Source organism: Beta vulgaris, chromosome 4 (assembly GCF_026745355.1).
Source record: "Beta vulgaris subsp. vulgaris cultivar EL10 chromosome 4, EL10.2, whole genome shotgun sequence".
Taxonomy (NCBI): Eukaryota; Viridiplantae; Streptophyta; class Magnoliopsida; order Caryophyllales; family Amaranthaceae; genus Beta; species Beta vulgaris.
The window spans coordinates 25,716,970-25,738,268 of record NC_079205.1 but is presented as its reverse complement, the minus strand read 5'-3'; the positions used below and the strand labels follow the sequence as shown (position 1 = coordinate 25,738,268).

The 21,299-nt window shown below is 37.5% G+C and overlaps 1 non-coding gene and 2 pseudogenes across 1 annotated transcript; all 3 read left to right on the top strand.

The window, feature by feature from the left end:
- Positions 1-17,774: 17,774 nt before the first annotated feature.
- Positions 17,775-17,893, top strand: LOC125497182 (5S ribosomal RNA; annotated as a pseudogene).
- A 230-nt stretch (positions 17,894-18,123) lies between these two features.
- On the top strand, positions 18,124-18,237 carry LOC125497242 (5S ribosomal RNA). The gene has a single exon (XR_007273871.2). It is a non-coding gene; the product is annotated as a 5S ribosomal RNA (ribosomal RNA).
- A 226-nt stretch (positions 18,238-18,463) lies between these two features.
- LOC125497149 (5S ribosomal RNA) lies at positions 18,464-18,582 on the top strand (annotated as a pseudogene).
- Positions 18,583-21,299: the final 2,717 nt, after the last annotated feature.

Here is a 21,299-nt window from a genome sequence, read left to right as displayed (position 1 = left end):
TTGAGCAACTCGTTCTCCCACCTCCGATCGATTTTTGGGTGATTCTTGAGCCTAAACTGGACTATCATTTGTCTACTTTATTTTTCTAAAACCTCGTATTATTTGAAGTTTATTTGCTATATATTCGAGACTGATCTTTCAAAGTAGTCTAAAATCGGGTGAATATGGTTTTGTGATAAAATAAACTACGAATTGCTGGTTTCAAATTTTTGCATAAAATTTTGATCGTGTGCTTATTACATATAGGGCTAAGTCTTGCAAAAATTTCGGATGGTTTGGAGACATAACGATTTCACAGCGAGCAATTACTTTCAATGTTAAATCCTGGCACATTGCGTCAGTTTCAGTGCTATGGAGTTTAAAGGTGTGTCATTCGATTTATTGGACGTTTTTCAAAAAATTGAAAGGGCTAACCAGAAAATAAAAGATCTCATATGTCCACAACCTTTGAAGAAAGGCTAGCACGAATTCAAAGGAGTAACATGAAGCTTCAAGATTTGATGCAACAACTAAGCGGAGAAAAGCAAGAAAATAAAACTAATAATCAAAACTACGTTGATGAATTTGTGGAAGAACGGTCACAAGCACTTCATGTTGTTGAGGATGAAGAAAAGATCGAAACCTTGTCTTGTTCAAAGAAGGAAGAAGAGAAGTTATCTTTGGATGATTTCGGTTCTATAGTTCAATCGTTGGATCAAGATGACTTCAAGATTGCATCTTTAGCTAGTAAACCTACCAAAGGTCCTATCTTTGTTGTTCCATGTGCGGAAAAAGCTTCCAAGCAGCGTGGGGTACAATATTATGAAGCATCTTCTACTGATTTTTGTTGTCATGATGTAGTTCTTTGTCGTACCCGTCCTCAAGCATCATGATTTATAGAAAATGACCATCTCTCACATGGATCACAGTCAGTATCTCAAGTTTGCCAATTACTACTATTAAAAATAGATCTTTTTTTTTTTTTTTACTTATAATCAGTTTTTTGTAAATTCTAACTTCCTAAACAGTTTAATTTCTTCAATCCGACTTGCGTGAACCCAGTTCACATTGAAAATATTGGGCATCAGGCCCAGGCACGTGCCCGCGACAAACACTATTGACTTTCATTTTCCCAAATTTGCGATTCACTCTCTCATATACTTCCAAACCGAAAATTCTCTCGCTCTAAAATTTTTACCTCTCTTCATTCAAATTATTTCTCAATTTCATACAAAACCTAAATTTACGTAAATCTCTTCACAATCGAATAATTATTCTCATTTGATTCAATAATTGTAACGCCATATTAATTCGAAATTGATTCTTCAACAATTTCTTTGTTCAATAATTGAGCAACTACGCTAGAAAATTAGAGTTTAATTGAGCAAATGGACACTACTTGTATGAAAAATCCAACTTCGTTTTTTCCGCTTTCTAAAGCGACGGAGTTAAAAGTCGTGGAAAAAAACCACTTTAGGCATAAGAATCGTTTACACATGTTTTTGGAGCTAAGAGTTATGATAAAAACATTTGTTTGCTTCATTGGAGGGCGCCACCGGTATGAAACATCCGATTTCATTTTTCTTATTCGGACTTGAGGAATATGTTGAGCATGGAAAAATGCCACTTTAGGCGCAAGAATCATCCATAAATGTCTTTCGAGCTAAGAGTTATAGTCAAAATACTTTTGACATTCAATGTAGGGCACTACTTGTACGGAAAATTCAGCTTCATTTTCGATATTATGAAGTGACAGAGCTGTGGAGTATGGAAATAAACCACTTTAGGCACAAGAATCGTTTATAAATATTTATTGGGCTAAGAATTATGCCAAAAACACTTTTGAGCTTCAATGCACGGCGAACCTGGTACGAAAAATCCGGCTTCATTTTTTCTCCATTGGACTTGAGGGGTATGTTGAGCATGGGAAAAAGCCACTTTAGGCGTAAGAATCAATCAGAAATGTTTTCCGAGATAAGAGTTATAGTCAAAATACTTTTCACGTTCAATTCAGGGCACTACTTGAATGGAAATCCAACTTCATTTTTTTTCACATTATGAAGTGACGGAGCTTTGGAGCATTGAAAAAAACCACTTTAGGCACAAGAATCGTTTAGAAATGTTTTTCGGGCTAACAGTTATGTCAAAAACAATTTTCAGATTATGTGAAAGGCGCAACTGGTAAGAAGAGTCCGACTTTATTTATTTCCATTCGTACTTGAGGAATCTGTTGAACTTTGAAAAATGCCACTTTAGGCGCAAGAATCAATCAAAAATGTTATTTGAGATAAGAGTTATTGGGAAATACTTTTCTTGTTATGGAACTACTTGTGAAGTGACGGAGCTACGGAACATGAAAAAAAACCACATTACGCATAAGAATCGTTTAGAAATGTTTTTCGGGCTAAAACTAATGATAAAAACACTTCTTCGCTTCAATGGATGACGCAACTGGTATGAAAAGTCTGAATTCATTTTTTTCCCTATTCGAACTTCAGGAATATGTGGAGCGTGGAAAAATGCCACATTAGGCGCAAAAATCAATCAGAAATGTTTTCCGAGATAAGAAATATATGCCAAAAAACTTTTCACGTTTAATGTAGGGCACTACTTGTACGAAAAATCCAACTTCATTTTTCCACATTATGAAGTAACGGAGCTGGGGAATTGATGTGGATGCAGATGTAGGCCACATAACCGGGAGGACATTCCGTCACAATGGCCCCCTCTGGCGGCACTATCAAACGGTACCCTGTGGGCATATGGTATAAATCTCGAGCAACTCTCGGATAAGCAAGATCAAGAGCATCCTAACGCCATCGCCCGTCAATCTCCACGTTGAGAGGGTCGGCAGCGGCGTCCTCAGGAAGCCATAGAGCATCAGAACCCTGCCCGGCTGCGACCTCTGCCGGCTGGCTTAAGCCTGCCCCAATTACAGGTGATGCTAGAGGCATAGATACCCCAATGCTCGCACCGGCACGACGATGATAAACCGTTTCTTCACGAACCATGACGGTAGTAATGGAATCACTGTCGTCGCCTAAATCAACAATAGGAGGGTTAGGGGTTGCAGATCAAGCCATATGATAGGCAAAGCGCATTAACGGTCATATGACAGACCAAGCACATAATAAAAGCCATATGACAGGCAAAGTGCATTAGCGGTCATATGATAGACCAAGCACATAATAAAAGCCATATGACAGGCAAAGTGCCTTAACGGTCATATGACAGACCAAGCACATGATAAAAGCCATATGACAGGCAAAGTGCATTAACGGCCACATGACAGACCAAGCACATAATAAAAAGCCATATGACAAGCAAAGTGCATTCGCGGTCATATAACAGAATATAACACACCAAGCACATGATACCACCACATGAAAGGTGAATTATGCTAACGGTTATTAAATAAACCAAACTCTTGTTAACCATCATGCAAAAACAAGAACGCTAGCAACGAAAGGAAGCAAAAAATACGAAAGTACTTTTCCATAAAATAAAAGCTACTGTCTTGGTGGCCAACTACAAATGAAAATTATGGCGGCCAACAAAAAAGGCTTTCAGTTGGAATAATTACTCACAAAGTCAAAACTGCCATCGTTCACAAACGCCAACAAGAGGCCGAATACAATGTTTAATCGAAATTATTACAAAAAAGTTGTATAAAACTACACGCTGTTAGAAGAGCAAGAAGAGCTGAGAGAAGGCCGCCAAGAGCTTCAAGAGGGAGGAAGTCCTTGGGTCGGAGGGTCTCGAGGATCCACATCAGTAATGGCATCCTCATCAGCAAAGTTGGGATCCCCCTCAAAAGGCGTGAGATGCTAGGCGGCAGCATGAGCATCTTCAATCACATTCCAGTCAAACCCTGGAATGGCCTTGCATACACACCTCATGGCAGCCGCCCAGCCGCCATCATACCTCTTGTGGAGGGCCGCCACATAATCATCAGATTGTTTGAATTCAGCAATAGCTTTGGCGACCCCCTAGCTTCAGCTTCAGCAGAGGCGTCCAACACAACCACCTCCTTTTCAGTATTGGCAACCTCCACAGCCTTGGTTAACGCCTTGACGTTTTCCTCGGTCTATTCCAACAAAGTTACCCTTGACCGCAATATCTCCAACTCGTCCTCCAAAGGCTGCAAAGCCGCCACCTTTGCCGCTAACTGAGTCTCGGCGTCCTTGAGCAAGTCCTGGAAGGTCTCCAATGAGGTCTTATAGCTGTCCGCCAACTTTTAGTACTCGACATATTGCTCAATTAGCTCAATAGCGGCATTGTTGTCCTGCAAAAGGAAGAGAACGCCAACGAGTCAAAAAAAAAAAAAAATATATATATATATATAAACCAAGTATGAAAACGTACACAAACTGATCATGAGCCAGCCGAGCAGCAGGAGTTACCAAGGATCCTGCCGGCCTGTCTAAGGGCAGCTGCATGCCCTTCAAGATACGGTAGGCAAGAATGCCACCATTCTCAGGAATGTCGGCGTACAGCGACTCATCCTCCCTGACGTCCCATTCAGGCTGGTAAATTTTGCCGGGGGTGACAGGCCGGCGAGAAAAGGTGGCCACCATGGATTCACTCAGCGGCACCTCTTTCTTCTCAATCCACTCCCGGTGCCGAGTAAAGATACCAGAAGACAAGTTGGACAGGAAGCTTGGCATGGAAATCAGCTCCCTTATTTTCTCCCTAATGGAAGAATAAGAGCCCTACAGCCAAGAAATGCCACTAGCATGTCCGGGACCAGCGGCCACAGTAGTGTGCTCCTGGGTCTCCGGACGAGCACTCACGTTCAGATTCTCCACATGGACGATCTCATTAGCGGCAGAAGACCCAGGATCATCCAAGACCTGCCTCTTGTTGGCGGCAGAATCTGCCAGGACCTGCTCACGGGGTCGTCTTCTGGTAATGGCACCTCTGGTAACGGTCCGAGTGGCAGACGACCTCAGAGGGATGGTGTAATACTAGTACTAGCAGCAGTACCCTCAAGAGCAGAGACGCGAGGCACAGTTGTCCCACCACGTCCTTGGTAGATATTCTAGGGACCATGACAATTTGCCCCTCGACGACCGTTAGTGACACCGTGCATCGTCTCGTAGTCGTTAGCGGGAGCAGGTGGCAAATTTGTTAGCGGCCAAAAGTCTTCGTCGACGCAAAGTACGTCGAGGTCAAAATTATCAAAGCTTGTAACACAAGCAAGAAAGGATTATCAAAGCTTGCTGGTGGATGCCTAAGAGAGCGTCTAGCAAGGGTTTGGTGCCTAAGTTCCCTAAGCATCTGTTTGTCACCGCTCTGGCTGGAGGACAGATACCTCATAGTCAAATTATGGTCTTCAGGGGTAGCAGGGTTGTTAAGAAATTTAGACCTCAGTTCTCTCTCTCTCTCTCTCTCTCTCTCGGCCGTAAGAGGTATGTCCGCTAACAACCTAGTCCTCCCCCACAGGGTTTGAACCAGAAGCAAGTTCAATTTCGACCAAAGGGTAAGCAGGATCGTTATCGGCCAAAAGGTAAGAAGGGTCACTCTCAGTTATAAATACCTCACTAAGGGCATTCTGGCTATCAGAGTGGTCTGACATGATGAAAACGCGAAAGAAATTAAGGAAATGAGGAAACAGATTGAGGGAATACCTGGAAATGAAGGACCGCCTAAAAAAAGAAAGTAAGAATCGAAAACTGTAGGAAAAGATGAGCAAAGTCCTCAAAAGGTAGAATCGTACCAAAAAGCTTTTACCTTGAAGCCAAAGAACCACCGAAAATCCCGAAAAGCCACCGGAAACGCACGAAAACCCAAGAGCAGAAAGACCCAGAAAATGTTCGTCGGGAAATAACGAAATTTGCAGCACACTAGAACCGGAAAGTAAAAACTCGAAGATTGAGAAACTTTTTAAAGCAATCTAAGCACAAGAAGGATGATTTTTCAAGCAATGCAAACTTTGGTTATAGAGGAGTTTGTCAAGAAACTGAAGAAGGAAAGAGAGAGTCTTGAGAGTAGGATGAAAAATTCAGAAAAAGACAACTGCTCTGGTTTATATGCGCAGATGAACAGCTGAGACTAAAAAACTCTCCAACTCCTCTCCAGATTTCTGCCAAGTGTCAAGGTGAAATAAGGTCCCAATAAAGTAGTGGGCGGGATTTTCGGAAAGGTAATCATTAACTTTTCAAAATGCTTCAACTCCCTACAGCAACACGTGGCACTAAACAAATTAATCTTATAGAAAAATCAGACACGACGAAAGTAGCTCGTGTCCGCTAACAACATCCTTAGCGGTCAAAGACCCCAAATGATGCTGGGGGGCTAGTTGTATGGGTATAACCCAAGTACGTTAGCGGACCAGCATGACAAGTCCGCGAACACTAATGAAGACGCGAGCGATACAAGTGTCGTCCACATCTCTAACAAGTTAGTTCACCCACGCAGTCCGACAATGTTGGTGGTCGACTAATAAGACAAGAGCAGTGGAATCTTCCCACCTGCCAAGCGCGCCACAGCCATACACGTGTCGAAGGATTATACGCCTTGTCAGAGGAATAGTACTTCTATAAATACCCCACTAGTACTATTCTGCAGGTACACTCTCTCTCATACTGAAAATAGCTTATCTCTCTCTCTAATTTCTCTCTCTAAATCCTAGTTGGACAAACACTGACTTGAGCGTCGGAGGGGGTTTCCTCGCAACCACCCTTAGGGTAGCTCACGTTTGCTTGTTGTGCAGCTATTCACTAAAGGACTTCACTCTCCAGATCTTTGGCGGACTTCCCTTGAGGTCGTCAACCGTTCCACAACCGAAACAGAAACGATCTTCAATCTTATGAAATTTTAGGATAGTAAACTAGACATGTAGTAGTCCAGTTTAGCTTAGGAATTAACCCAAAAATTTGTTTCCAACTAAGAGAACGAAAATAAACAAAACGCACCTAGAAACTATTTGAATCCGGACGAACGCACTGCAAGTTTTTTCGACTTTCTTTCAACTAGCGCTAATACCAGTTTGATGTGGATGCGGATGTGCTTTAGTCGAGTTTTACGAAAAGCTAAGAATCTTGAAAGAAAGACTGGATCTTTAGGGTTTTCTTTAAGTATTAAGGATAGAACAATTTGATCAAATACAAAGTAATTCACGAATTGGGTGTTGATTCACTCTCAAACACAAAGTAATTAAGCAATCAATCTTAAATCTCAAACACAATGTAATTGATTTAATGTTTGAAAATCACAAAGAAGTCCGAAAATTTTAACAAAGAAAATTAAAACTCTAATCTCATAAATTTGTCTTCTGAAAATAAGGTACACCCTAAACTATATATAAGCAAAATAAACTAACTCCTACTATGCTTAGGACAAGTCCCTAAGTCATAATCCTAATCAAACTCTAAATAAGATTGAATCATGTAAAATCCATAGTTTAAAGAACGTATGCAAAACCATGACTCCTAATACAACTTGAACTAGGAAACATAAAGCAATAAAGATATGAAGAGTCCTAATAGAACTCAACTAAGCATGCTATCGCACGCCATTCTAATTCCTAATATAATTAGGAATGTCTCCCAAATATCCATCTCACCACGCACACATCAAGAGTATGATAAAAACCACTTTAGGCACAAGAATCTTTTAGAAATGTTTATTAGGCTAAGAGACATGCCAAAAACACTTTTGAGCTTCAATGGAGGGTGCACCTGGTACGAAAAATCCGACTTAATTTTTTTCTCCATTCGGACTTGAGGATTCTACTGAGGATGAAAATTTGCCACTTTAGGCGTAAGAATCTATCATAAATGTTTTATAAGAAAAGAGTTATATCCAAAATAATTTTCACATTCAATTCAGGGCACTTGCACGAAAAAACCAACTTCATTTTTTCTACATTCTGAAGTGACGGAGCTTTGGAGCATGGAAAAAACAACTTTAAGCACAAGAATCGTTTCGAAATGTATTTCGGGATAAGAGTTATGCGAAATACACTTTTCAGATTATGTGGAGGCGCAACTGGTATAAAAAAATTTGACTTCATTTTTTCCCCATTCAGACTTGAGGAATCTGTTAAACATGGAAAAATGCTACTTTAGGCGCAAGAATAAATCAGAAATGTTTTCCGAGATAAGATTTGTAGGCAAAATAATTTTCATGTCGAATGTAGGGCACTACTTGTGCGAAAAATCCAACTTCATTTTTCCACATTGTGAAGTTACGGAGTTGTGGAGTATGGAGAAAAACAACTTCAAGCACAAGAATCGTTTAGAAATGTTTATCGGATTAAGAGTTATGCGAAAAACACTTTTGAGCTTAAATGTAGGGCGCACGTGGTTCAAAAAATTCGACTTGAAGAATCTTTTAAGCATGGAAAATGCTACTTTAGGCGCAAGAATCAAACTAAAATATTTTTTGAGATAAGAGTTATAGACAAAACACTATTCTAGTTGAATGTAATACTTGTACGAAAAATCTAACTTCAACTTTCCACATTGTGAAGTGACGGGGTTGTGGAGCATGGAAAAAAACAATTTTAGGCACAAGAATCGTTTAGAAAATGTATTTTAGGCTAAACGTTATGACAAAAATACTTTTCCGCTTATACGCAGGCCGCAACCGGTACAAAAAATTCGACTTCATTTTCTTCCCATTCGGAACTCAGAATATATTGAGCATGGAACAATGCCACTTTTTGACGCAAGAATCAATCATAAATGTTTTTTGACATAAGAGTTATAGGCAAAATAATTTTAGCGTTAAAGGTACGGCACTACTTATATGAAAAATACAACATTATTTTTTCCGCATTTAAAAGCGATGTCGCTATGGATCATGGAAAATAACTACTTTAGGCATAAGGATGGTTTAGAAATATTTTTCGGGCTAAGAGTTATGATAAAAATACTTTTTCGCTTCAATGGAGGGGGCAACTAATACGAAAAATCCGACTTCATTATTTTCCCATTCAGACTTGAGGACTACGTTGAGCATGAAATAATGCCACTTTAAGCGTAAGAATCAATCAGAAATGTCTTCCGAGATAAGGGTTATAAGCAAAATAATTCTGACGTTCAATGTAGGGCACTACTTGTAAGAAATATTCAACTTCATTTTTTCTACATTTTGGAGTGACACGGTTGTGGATCATGGAAAAAAACAACTTTAGGCACAAGAATCGTGTAGCAATTTTTTTTCGGGCAAAAATTTATGCCAAAAACACTTTTCAGATTATGTGGAGGGCGCAACTCGTATGAAAAAACGACTTCATTTTTCCCACTCAAACTTGAGGAATATGTCGAGCATGGAAAAATGGCACTTTAGGCGCGAGAATCAATCAGAAATTTTTTTCAAGATCAGGGTTATAGGAAAAGTACTTTTCACGTACAATGTACGAAAAAATCAACTTCATTTTTTCCACATTCTGAATTGACAAAGTTGTGGATGATGGAAAAAAAATCACTTTAGGCACAACAATTGTTTAGAGATGTTTTTCGATCTAATAGTTATTCCAAAAACACTTTTCAACTTCTATATAGGTCAAAACTGGTACGAAAAATCCAACTTCATTTGTTTTCCTATTCGGACTTAAAGTATATGTTGAGGATGGAAAGATGCAACTTTAGAAGCAAGAATCAACCAGAAATATTTTTCGACATAAGAATCACTGGAAAACTACTTTTCACATTCAATGTAGGGCAGAGTTGGTACGAAATATTCTGATTTTTTTTCCCATTGATACTTGAATAATATATTGAGCATGGGAAAAATGCAACTTTAGGTGTAACAATCAATCCGAAATATTTTTCGTTATAAGAGTTACAGGAAAAATATTTTTCACATTCAATGTAGGACGCAACTAGTACGAAAAATTCGACTTTATTTTTTTTCCCATTCGGACTTGAGAAGTATGTTGAGCATAGAAAAATGCAACTTTAGGTGCAACAATCATTCATAAAATTTTTTCGAGATAAGAATTATAGGGAAAATAATTTTCACGTTCAATGTAGGACGCAACAGGTACAAAAAATTTGACTTCATTTTTTCCCCATACAAACTTGAGGATTATGTTGAACATGGAAAATTGCCACTTTTGGCGCAATAATTTATCAGGAATGTTTTCGGAGATAAGAATTAGTTTTCACGTTCATTGTATGGCGCAACTGGTACGAAATATTTGAATTCATTTTTTTTTTCATTTGGACTTGAGGAATATCTTGAGCATGGAAAAATGCAACTATAGGGGGAAGAATCAATCAGAAATATTTTTCGTTACAAGAGTTATGGGAAAAATACTTTTCACCTTTAATGTAGCCTACAAGTAGTACGAAAAATTCGACATAATCTTTTTCCCATTCGGACTTGATGAATACGTTGAGCATAGAAAAATGCAACTTTAGGCGCAATAATCAATCAGAAATGTTTTTCCCTATTCGGACTTAAACAATATGTTGAGCATGGAAAGATGCAAATTTAGAAGCAAGATTCAACCAGAAATATTTTTCGAGATAAGAATCACTAGAAAAATACTTTTCACGTTCAATGTAGGACAAAGTTGGTACGAAATATTCTGACTTTATTTTTTTTCCCAATGATACTTGAATAATATGTTGAACATGGAAAAAAATTCAATTTTAGGCGTAAGAATCGATCCGAAATATTTTTCGTTATAAGAGTTACAGGAAAAAAACTTTCATGTTCAATGTAGGATACAACTGGTACGAAAAATTCTGAAGCATATGCATATGACCTGATCTCGAAATTAATCATAAGTTTGTTTAATTTCTGGGTTTGGTTAATATTGAGGATTATTAAGGTCTTTAAGGGCTTAAATTGCTCTAATCCAGGTGGTAATAAGCAAGAACAAGCTCGGTTTTCCCTAAACTCTTCTTAAAGCACCTTAATTAGGCTAATCTTTTGCTAATCTCCTTTTAAGCAAGGTTAATTAGTACTAATGATATCCTAATCATCATTAAGTATTGTTAATCAAGTTTTAGTTGGTGATTAATTAGCTTAATTAGGTTGATTAGTTAAGTTAATCATGTTTAGAGCTAATCTAGCTTAAGCTCCTTGTAATCAGATTTTGATTAAGCTTAGGGAGATGTATTTTGCTGCAATTCCAAGCCACCTCCAGCTTATTGATGATCTTAGGGAAGTGTAGAAGAACCATGTGAAGTTCACATGGGCAAAGAAGCTTCATCAAATGAGAAGAGAGTACTTCATGGCAAGGAAAGCAACCTGCCCAGTTTACACGTTCCAGCAGCTTCATTTTCTTTTGTTTTGGGCAAGGCTTTTTACTTCTCCAATTGGCTTGAGCTTTTGAGGATATTTACTTTAAGATATTTATTTTAATATCCATTTGGTAGTTTTTCTGTTTTCCCTCGTCCAATAGGGTAGCTTAGCTAATCATTAGAAGTGTGCTGTAACAGTTTTAGTTTTTGTTTCTCTTATTTTATTTCCCTAGTTGGCATAGCAAATGACGTCCAAATGAGCTGAATTTTGGACATGTTGTAGCCATATAAAATTACTTTGTAATCCGTTTGGAATTAGATCAATCCAGGTGAAAATGAAACTTTTATGAAAAATATACTAGGCTGTGTGCATAGTGTATCTCTTGGTCAGTTTTGACCATTTATCAAACCTTTGCTATTTTGATCATCTAAACGTTGATTTGGTGATTGAAACTCAAAGTAGACTCAAACTAGAAGCTCATTGTTATAGTTTAGTCTTGATTGGTGGTACTCTGGATAGTGGAAAGTGGTGGTTGTTCGACTAGTTCGAACCGGTTTGATACATAGCTCTTATCTTTGTTCTTTCTTAACTTGAATGCTCTTGGTGTCTTAATCAATATGCATCATTTGGTATCAGAGCTTAAGGTTGATTAAGAGCATTCAATTCATCCCATAAACACACTCAAAACACTTCTTAAACCCAAACACAATCCCCCCCTAAAACCGAACCTATTCTAAGCCCAAACACACTTCTTTTCTTTCTTTCTAGCCTAACTCTCATTGAGGTTGAATCAATCATGAGTGGAGGTGAAGAAAATCAGTTTAGAAGGGGTATGAACATGAATGAAGCAAGGTTGGTTGGAGTGGAGAATCAAATAGCCACTTTGTCTGAACAAATGGCTAATATGATGGCAGTTATGAGAGAGGGGTTTAGAGGACCATTGAGGAGAGAAAATGTGGAGGATGAAGGTGTAGCCTATGATAGTAGTGAGGAGGTTATCTCTGAGTCTTCAAGGACTAGGAGAAGGCCACGAAAAGTTGATGATTTTAGAGACATTAAGTTAGAAGTTCCTGAATTTGATGGAAACCTTAATCCAGATGTTTACTTGGAGTGGGTTTCAAGGTGTGATAGGATCTTTGAACTTAAGGAGTATGATGATGCTAAGGCTTTCAAGGTTGCTGTAGCTAAGCTAAAGGGGTATGCATCCCTTTGGTGGGAGAATGTTGTTTTAGCTAGAACTAGAAAGCATAAGCCTAAAATCAAGAGTTGGATAAAACTTAAGAAGAAAATGAAAGGGAAGTTTTTACCTTCCATTTATACTCTTGATTTATATAACCAATTAGCTGATTTGTCTCAAGATCATAAGGGAGTTGAACATTACATTCATGAATTTGATAAATTGATGATGAAGCTTGATGTTCAAGAGAGGGAGGAGCAAACTATGTCACGTTTCTTAGGAGGATTAGAGAAGGACATTCGAAGGAAGCTAGAGTTACAACCTTATTCTACCTTGGATGAACTCTTCAAGCTTGCCTTAAAAGTGGAGAAACATCAAAAGGAGAGAAAGAAGAAGATGGCGTGGAGAGATAACAAGGAGGAAGACTCATCTTACACTCCACAAGATGAACCAGCAAGGCAGAAACCAAGGCCAAAAGAAGCTCACAAAGAAGGAGGATGTCAAGTGCTACAAATGCCAAGGTTATGGCCATTATGCAACAAAATGTCCTAACAAGAGAGTCATGACTCTTGTAGACATTCAAGCCATAGAAGAAGAAGCATCCAAGCAAAAAGAAGAAGAGGAGCAGGTGGAAGAAGTGGTGATTGAACCAATCCAAGAAGGTCCATTACTCATAACAAGAAGATTACTCCATGAAGAGGGGTGCTCCAAAGGCCTCACGAAAAGGGAGCAGATTTTCAAGACAAGTTGTGAAGTGGAAAGCAAGAAATGTTCACTTGTGATAGATAGTGGGAGTTGCGCCAATCTAGTGTCCTTAAACATGGTTAAGGAAATGAAGCTTCCATTGATCCAGCATCCAAAACCCTACCTTCTTCAATGGGTTAATCATGAAACTTCAATTGAAATTTCTAACCAAGCCTAATTTGTTTTTCTTTTGGCAGCTATTATGAAGATAAAGTGCTTTGTGATGTGTTACCCATGGAGGCTGTGAAATCTTATTAGGAAGGCCTTGGATGTATGATAGGCAGTGCAACATGATGGTTATGAAAACACTTATAGCCTAGAAACAAACCTTCAATCCATTACACTTGAACCATTCATTTTGAAACCAAAACCACTGAAAATAGTGAGCTACATGAAAACAATTTGAGTGCAAACCTTATACCATAAAAGAAAAGACTGAAAAAAAAAGAAAACCAAGAAAAATTCAAGAAGGGGAGTGCACTAACAATAAATTTCATGTTTCAGGTGAAAAAGAGAACAAGATTCGAGGACGAATCTTACTTCAAGAAGGGGAGAATGAAGCATATGCATTTGACCTGATCTTGAAATTAATCATAAGTTTGTTTAATTTCTGGGTTTGGTTAATATTGAGGATTATTAAGGTCTTTAAGGGCTTAAATTGTCTAATCAAGGTGTAATAAGCAAACTAGCTCGGTTTTTCCTAAAACTCTACTTAAGCATCTTAATTAGGTTAATCTTTTGCTAATCTCCTTTTAAGCAAGTTAATTAGTACTAATGATACCTTAATCATCATTAATTATTGTAATCAAGTTTAGTAGGTGATTAATAGCCTAATTAGTTGTTAAGTTAAGCTAATCATGTTTAGAGCTAACTAGCTTAGCTCCTTGTAATCCGATTTTGATTGAGCTTAGGAGATGTTTTTTGCTGCATTCCAAGCCACCTCCAGCTTATTGATGATTAGGGAAGTGTAGAAGAACCATGTGAAGTTCACATGGGCAAAGAAGCTCATAAATGAGAAGAGAGACTTCATGGCAAGGAAAGCAACTTGCCCAGTTTACACGTTCCAGCAGCTTCATTTTCTTCTGTTTTGGGAAAGGCTTTTTACTTCTCCAATTGGCTTGAACTTTTGAGGATATTTACTTTAAGATATGTATTTTAATATCCAATTGGTAGTTTTTCTGTTTTCCCTCGTCCAATAGGGTAGCTTAGCCAATCATTAGAAGTGTGCTGTAACAGTTTTAGTTTTTGTTTCTCTTATTTTATTGCCCTAGTTGGCATAGCAAATGACGTCCAAATGAGCTGAATTTTGGAAATGTTGTAGCCATATAAGTTTAATTTGTAATACTTTTGGGATTAGATCAATTGAATAAAAAGTTAAACTTTTATGCCCAAAATTCTAAGCTGTGTGCTAAGTGTTTCTCTCGGTCAGTTTTGACCTTTTATCAAACCTTTGCTAATTCCTTCATCTAAACGTTGATTTGGTGATTGAATCACAAAGTAGACTCAAACTAGAAGCTCATTGTTATAGTTTGGTCTTTGATTGGTGGTAATTTGGTTAGTGAAAGTGGTGGTTGTTCAACTAGTTTGAACCGGTTTGATACATAGCTCTTATCTTTGTTCTTTGTCAATTCGAATAGTCTTGTTATCTTAATCAATATGCATCAAATTCGACTTAATTTTTTTCCCACTCGGACTTGAGAAATATGTTGAGCATAGAAAATGCAACTTTATACGCAATAATCATTTGGAAATTTTTTCAAGATAAGAATTATAGGAAAAATAATTTTCACGTTCAACGTAGGGCGCCAAAGGTATCAAAAATTTGACTTCATTTTTTGCCTATACGAACTTGAGGATTATGTTGAACATGGAAAAATGCCATTTTTTTATCATAAATGTTTTCCGACATAAGCATTAGTTTTCACGTTCATTGTAGGGCGCAACTGGTACGAAATATTCAAATTCATTTTATTCTCATTCGGACATGAGGAATATCTTGAGCATGGAAAAATGCAACTATACGATAAATTCGACGTCATTTTTTACCTATTCGGACTTGAGTAATATGTTGAGCATGGAAAAATGCAACTTTAAGCACAAGAATCAGCAAGAAATTTTTTTCGAGATAAAAGTTATCGGAAAAATATTTTTCACGTTCACTAGTAAGAAAAATGTGACATCATTTTTTTCTCATTTAGACTTCAGGAATGCGTTGAGCATGATAAATTTCAACTTTAGGCGCAATAATCAATCAGAAATGTTTCTCGAGATAAGAATTATAGGAAAAAAAATTTATGTTCAATGTAGAGCGCAACTGGTACAAAAATTTTTACTTAATTTTTTTCCCGTTTCGACTTGAAAAATATGTTGAGCATGGAAAAATGCAACTTTAGGTGCAATAATCAATCATAAATATTTTTCACATTCAATGTAGGACGCAATAGGTACGAAAAATTCGAGTTTATTTTTTCCACATCGGACTTTCGGATTATATTGAGCATAGGAAAATGCAACTTTAGGCGCATTAATCAATCATAAATATTTTTTGAGATAAGCATAGGGAAGATAATTTTCACATTCAATGTAGGGCACAATAGGTACGAAATTCCACTTTATTTTCTCCCCATCGGATTTTCAGATTATATTGAGCATAGAGAAATGCAACTTTAGGCGCATTAATCAATCATTAATTTTTTTCGAGATAAGAATAAAGGAAAAATATTTTTCAGTTCAATCTAAGGCGCAACGGTACGACAAATTCAACTTTATTTTTTCCCTATTCACACTTGAGGAAGAAGTTGAGCATGAAAAAATGCAACTTTAGGCGCAATAATAAATTAGAATTATTTTTCGAGATAAGAATTACAGGAAAACAATTTTTACATTTAATGTAGGACGCAACAGGAAAAAAGTTCTACTTCATTTTTTTTTTCCCATTCTAACTTGAGGATTATGTTGAGCGTGGAAAAATGTCACTTTTCGGGCAAGAATTTATTAAAAATATATTCCAAGATAAGAATTAGAGGTAAAATAGTTTTCACATTCAATGTACGGCGCAACTGATACGAAATATTCGAATTCATTTTTTTTCCCATTCGGACTTGAGGAATATGTTAAGCATGGAACAAAGGCAACTTTAGGCGCAAGAATCAATTAGAAATGTATTTCGAGATAAGAATTATAGGGAAAATACTTTTGACGTTCAATGTATGACACTACTTGTACGAAAAATCCAACTTCATTTTTTCCACATTCTGAAGTGACACAATTGTGGATCATGGAAAAAAATCACTTTTGATACAACAACCGTTTAGAGATGTTTTTCGTGCCAATAGTTATGCCAAAAAGACTTTCAGCTTCTATCTACGGCACAACTGGTACGAAAAATCCGACTTAATTTTTTTGCCCATTTGAACTTAAAGAATATGTTGAGCATGGAAAAATGCAACTTTAGGCGCAAGAATAAATCAAACTTGTTTCTCTAGATAAGAATTATAAGAAATATACTTTTCACGTTCAATGTAGGGCGAAATTGGTACGAAATATTCGACTTCATTTTTTTCCATTCAGACTTCACGAAAATGTTGAGCATGGAAAAAAATGCAACATTAGGCGCTAGAATCAATCATAAATGTTTTTCTTTATGAGAGTAATGTGAAAAATACTTTTAACGTTCAATGTAGGATATAACTGGTACAAAAAATTCGACTTTTTCTTCCCATTCAGACTTGAGGGCTATGTTGAGCAAGAAATAATGTCACTTTAGGCGTAAGAATCAATCAGAAATGTCTTGCGGGATAAGGTTATAAGTAAAATACTTTTCACGTCCGATGTAGCGCACTACTTGTATGAAAAATTCAACTTCATTTATCCCACATTCTAAAGTGACGGAGTTGTGGATCATGGAAAAGAACCACTTTAGGCAATAGAATCGTGTAGAAATGTTTTTTCGGACAAAGACTTATGCCAAAAACACTTTTCAGATTATTTGGAGGTCGCAACTCGTACGAAAAAACGACTTCATTTTTCTTGAGGAATACTTCGAGCATGGGAAAATGGCACTTTAGGCGCGAGAATCAATTAGAAATGTTTTCAAGATCAGAGATATAGGAAAAGTACTTTTCACGTACAATGTACGAAAATTTCAACTTCATTTTTTCCACATTCTAAATTGACAGAGTTGTGGATCATGGAAAAAAACCACTTTAGGCACAACAATTGTTTAGAGATCTTTTCATGCTAATAGTTATTCCAAAAACACTTTTCAACTTCTATATAGGGCAAAACTGGTACGAAAAATCCAACTTCATTTTTTCCCTATTCGGATTTATAGAATATGTTGAGCATGGAAAGGTGCAACTTTAGAAGCAAGAATCAATCAGAAATATTTTTCGAGATAAGAATCACTGGAAAAATACTTTTCATGTTTAATGTATGGTAGAGTTAGTACAAGATATTCTGACAATTGATACTTGAATAATATGTTGAGCATGGAAAAAATGCAACTTTAGGCGTAAGAATCGTTCCGAAATATTTTTCATTATAAGAGATATAGGAAAATTATTTTTCACGTTCAATGTAGGACACAACTGGTACGAAAAAATCGACTTTATTTTTTTCCCATTCGGACTTGAGAAATATGTTGAGCATAGAAAAATGCAACTTTAGACGCAATAATCATTCGGAAATTAATGCACCGGATCCCATTAGAATTCCGCATTTAAGCGTGCTTGGGCGAGAGTAGTACTAGGATGGGTGACCTCCTGGGAAGTCCTCGTGTTGCACCCCTTTTTTTTGCAAAATTCATTTTTTTATCCGTTTGAAGTCGATTTTTCTAGAGAGCGGGAGACAATGACGTAGATCTCGAAAAGATAATTGGTTTGAAAAAAAGATCACTTAAAACGGAGGTTCGAGCGCGAAGTTATGAGCATTCTAATAATTAGGGGTGAGTGGGGTAAGGTGTGAAGAACTGGAAGGATGGGTAAGGCCATATAAACAAATTCGAACAGTGAGTTGACGGGTGCGATCATACCAGCACTAATGCACCGGATCCCAACTCCGCAGTTAAGCGTGCTTGGGCGAGAGTAGTACTAGGATGGGTGACCTCCTCGAAAGTCCTCGTGTTGCACCCTTTGATCTGGAAAATTCATTTTTTTCCCGTTTGAAACCGATTTTTCTAGAGGGCGGGAGACAACGACGTAGATCTCGAAAAATAATTGGTTAGAAAAAAAATCATTTAAAACGGTGGTCCGAGCGCGAAATTATGAGCATTCGAATAATCAGGGGTGATTGAGGTAAAGTGTGAAGAACTGGAAGAAGGGGTATGGCCATATAAAAAAAATCGAACAGTGAGTTAACGGGTGCGATCATACCAGTACTTATGCACTAGATCCCATTAGAAATCAGCAGTTAACCGTGCTTGCGCGAGAGTAGTACTAGGACGGGTGACCTCCTCGGAAGTCCTCGTGTTGCACCCCTTTTTTCTGCAAAAAAAAAAAAAAATTCCCGTTTGAAGCCGATTTTTATAAAGGGCGGGAGACAACGACTTAGATCTCGAAAAGATAATTGGTTTGGAAAAAAAAAATCACTTAAAACGGAGGTCCGAGCGCGAAGTCATGAGCGTTCGAATAATTAGGGGTGAACCTAAAAAGCCACCCCCTCCCCCCCCCCTCTCTTTTTCTCTCTCTAAACCGTAGCCTTCTCTACCCTTTTTCATCAGTTAGGGGCTGCCATGGATGTTTTCATCCATGGTAAGCCCCTCTTCCCCTTTTATTTTCAGTTTTTAGTTTTGTTTGAATAAATTAGTATCTTTTTATGGGATTTTTTTAATCTCTATTTTGGAGATCTCTTTCTCCTGTATGGGAGTTGTGAGTAGGGTTTTTTCGATTCTTATGTATGAGAAATAGTTCCCATTTGTTGAAGTTCGAGACTCAACATGAAGGTATTGGAATCTCGGATGCGGTAAACATGGCTCGATCAAGAATGTTCTTCCCAAACTATGTCAGAATGATAGACTTCCTCATCAATAGCTGTTTGATTCAGCAAATACAAGAAAGCTGCGCTGTATTGCTCGATCTGGTTCATTGTAGTTTTTTCGAAGACGAATTTGATTTAACCTTGTTTGATTATCTTAGTTTTCTTTAATATCTATTGTAGATGCTGTTTGGCCTTCAATTAATGAAATTTCTCCTTCAAAAAAAAAATCTCTAAAAACATTTCACACCATACAATATTACAATACAATGATAACATATCTCAAAGTTCTAAAAAAACAAGCACAAAAATCTAAACTATTACAAGTTGGTAGTTCACAATGAGAAATTACAAGAAACAACAGCAACAAGTGCACATACAAATCCAAGTGTAGGCTACTCCGGTGAGTGCACACTCTGCACACAAATATTTCTTAGTCTCCAATGAGTGCACACTCTACACTTTACTTACTAATTAATGCCTTTAATAAAAAAGTTAATTAATATAATTATTATAAAGAATTAAAATAATAATAAAAAGATAAATTTATCCCGTTTTTCAGTTAACCGTTTTATAAAAAAATTATAACTGTAACCGTATCGTTTAACCGTAATTTTTACCGGTTTGGTAACCGAACTGTTCAGTCTCAAATTTTCTGGTTCGATTACCGCCAATTTTGACCAGCTTTCCCGTTTTTTCGATACGGAATTTCGATTTTTTGTGACCACCCGTAAATCACCACATATATGATTGTGAGAGGATTCCAAAGAAAAAGATAACTTATCTTCTTTCGAAAAGAGGCACAAACCCCGAGTTTCCTACACTATTAACACGGGGATTGTTAAACATCGCCCATAAATTACTTAAAATCGCGCAAACTATATTTTTATAGCCCAATTTACCCTTTCCTCTTTTCTACACTACCCACCACCCCCACCACCACCAACCTTCTGCCATTTCACCTTCTCTTTTCTCACCACCCCACCACCACGTACCTTCCCACTATCACCGTCGCTGCACAATCAATCCTCCAAACTGAACAACTTTCTAAGCAAAAACAATTGAACATTGTAGACCCAGAAATGATAAGCATAATGCATATTAGCTTAATCGAGCGTCGAAGATACGAAAAAACATGATAAAATGCAGCGAATTGAAATTAATTAATGAAATTAAGTGAGATTATCTAAAAATGAAAACTAATAAAAAAGGGGAAAGAAAAGCATTACACTGAGAAGCTCGGAATTTTGGGGATCGGAGATTAAAGCTTGTTCAATAGCAGAAAAGGATTCATTTCGTTCGTGTAATTGGAGCTCTAATTGAGTTTCCAGAATTCTCTCCTCTTCGTTCGCCATTGTTGGAGCTTCGCGAAGCCGTGGTGCCACGACTACGCAACCATCTCGCAGCAAATTTTTTTTAAATTGTAGAACGTCCCGACAGGACGTTTAGCCCATGGGGCGATCGTCCGGCCAGGACGATCAGCTCATGGGGTGAACGTCCGGCCAGGACGTTCTACAATTTAAAAAAAATTCGCTGGCTGCGGTGTGCGACACTGCGACGTCACGCTGGGTGATGGTTGTGGTACGTAAACAGTGAAGGAGAGAGAGAGAGGGGTAATTTCAGTGGAGGAGTGAGGTGCGTGGTTGGTGGTGATGGAAGGTAGGAGGTGAAGGAGATGGTGGTGGTGGTGGAAGGCAAGAGGTGGAGTGGATGATGTTGATTGAAGAAAAAAATAAGGAAGGTTATAAATGTAATTTCATTGTTTTTTTGGGCGATTTTAAGTAATTGTTGGGCAACGTATAGAAGTTCAGTATTAACACCAAAGGCATGAGTAAAATTCAAGCGGCCTTTTAAATCGGGGAAATCTTATGCATCAGAACAAAAAGTCAAAGAGAGGAGGATAAATAGCTTACCGTTACACACCTTTTAGCTTTCTCTTTTATTCTTGTTTCGTTTGTCCCAAAAAGAACTCAAACCTTTAAAAATAATATAGTGGGATCATACGACCTATAACTCTAGTCTCTATGTAGCTCCCCCCTATGTCCAGTGTTGATCTTCCAACATTAGATAAGCTTTAATGCATACTAGATTACAACTAACAAAATATAGTAATTTCTTAATGATCTATCTTTATATAGCTAACTTTTTTTTCTAACACGTAAAAAGAAATCATTTGGACTACCCTCGCATAGAGCCCCACTCAAAGACTCATTATAATCAT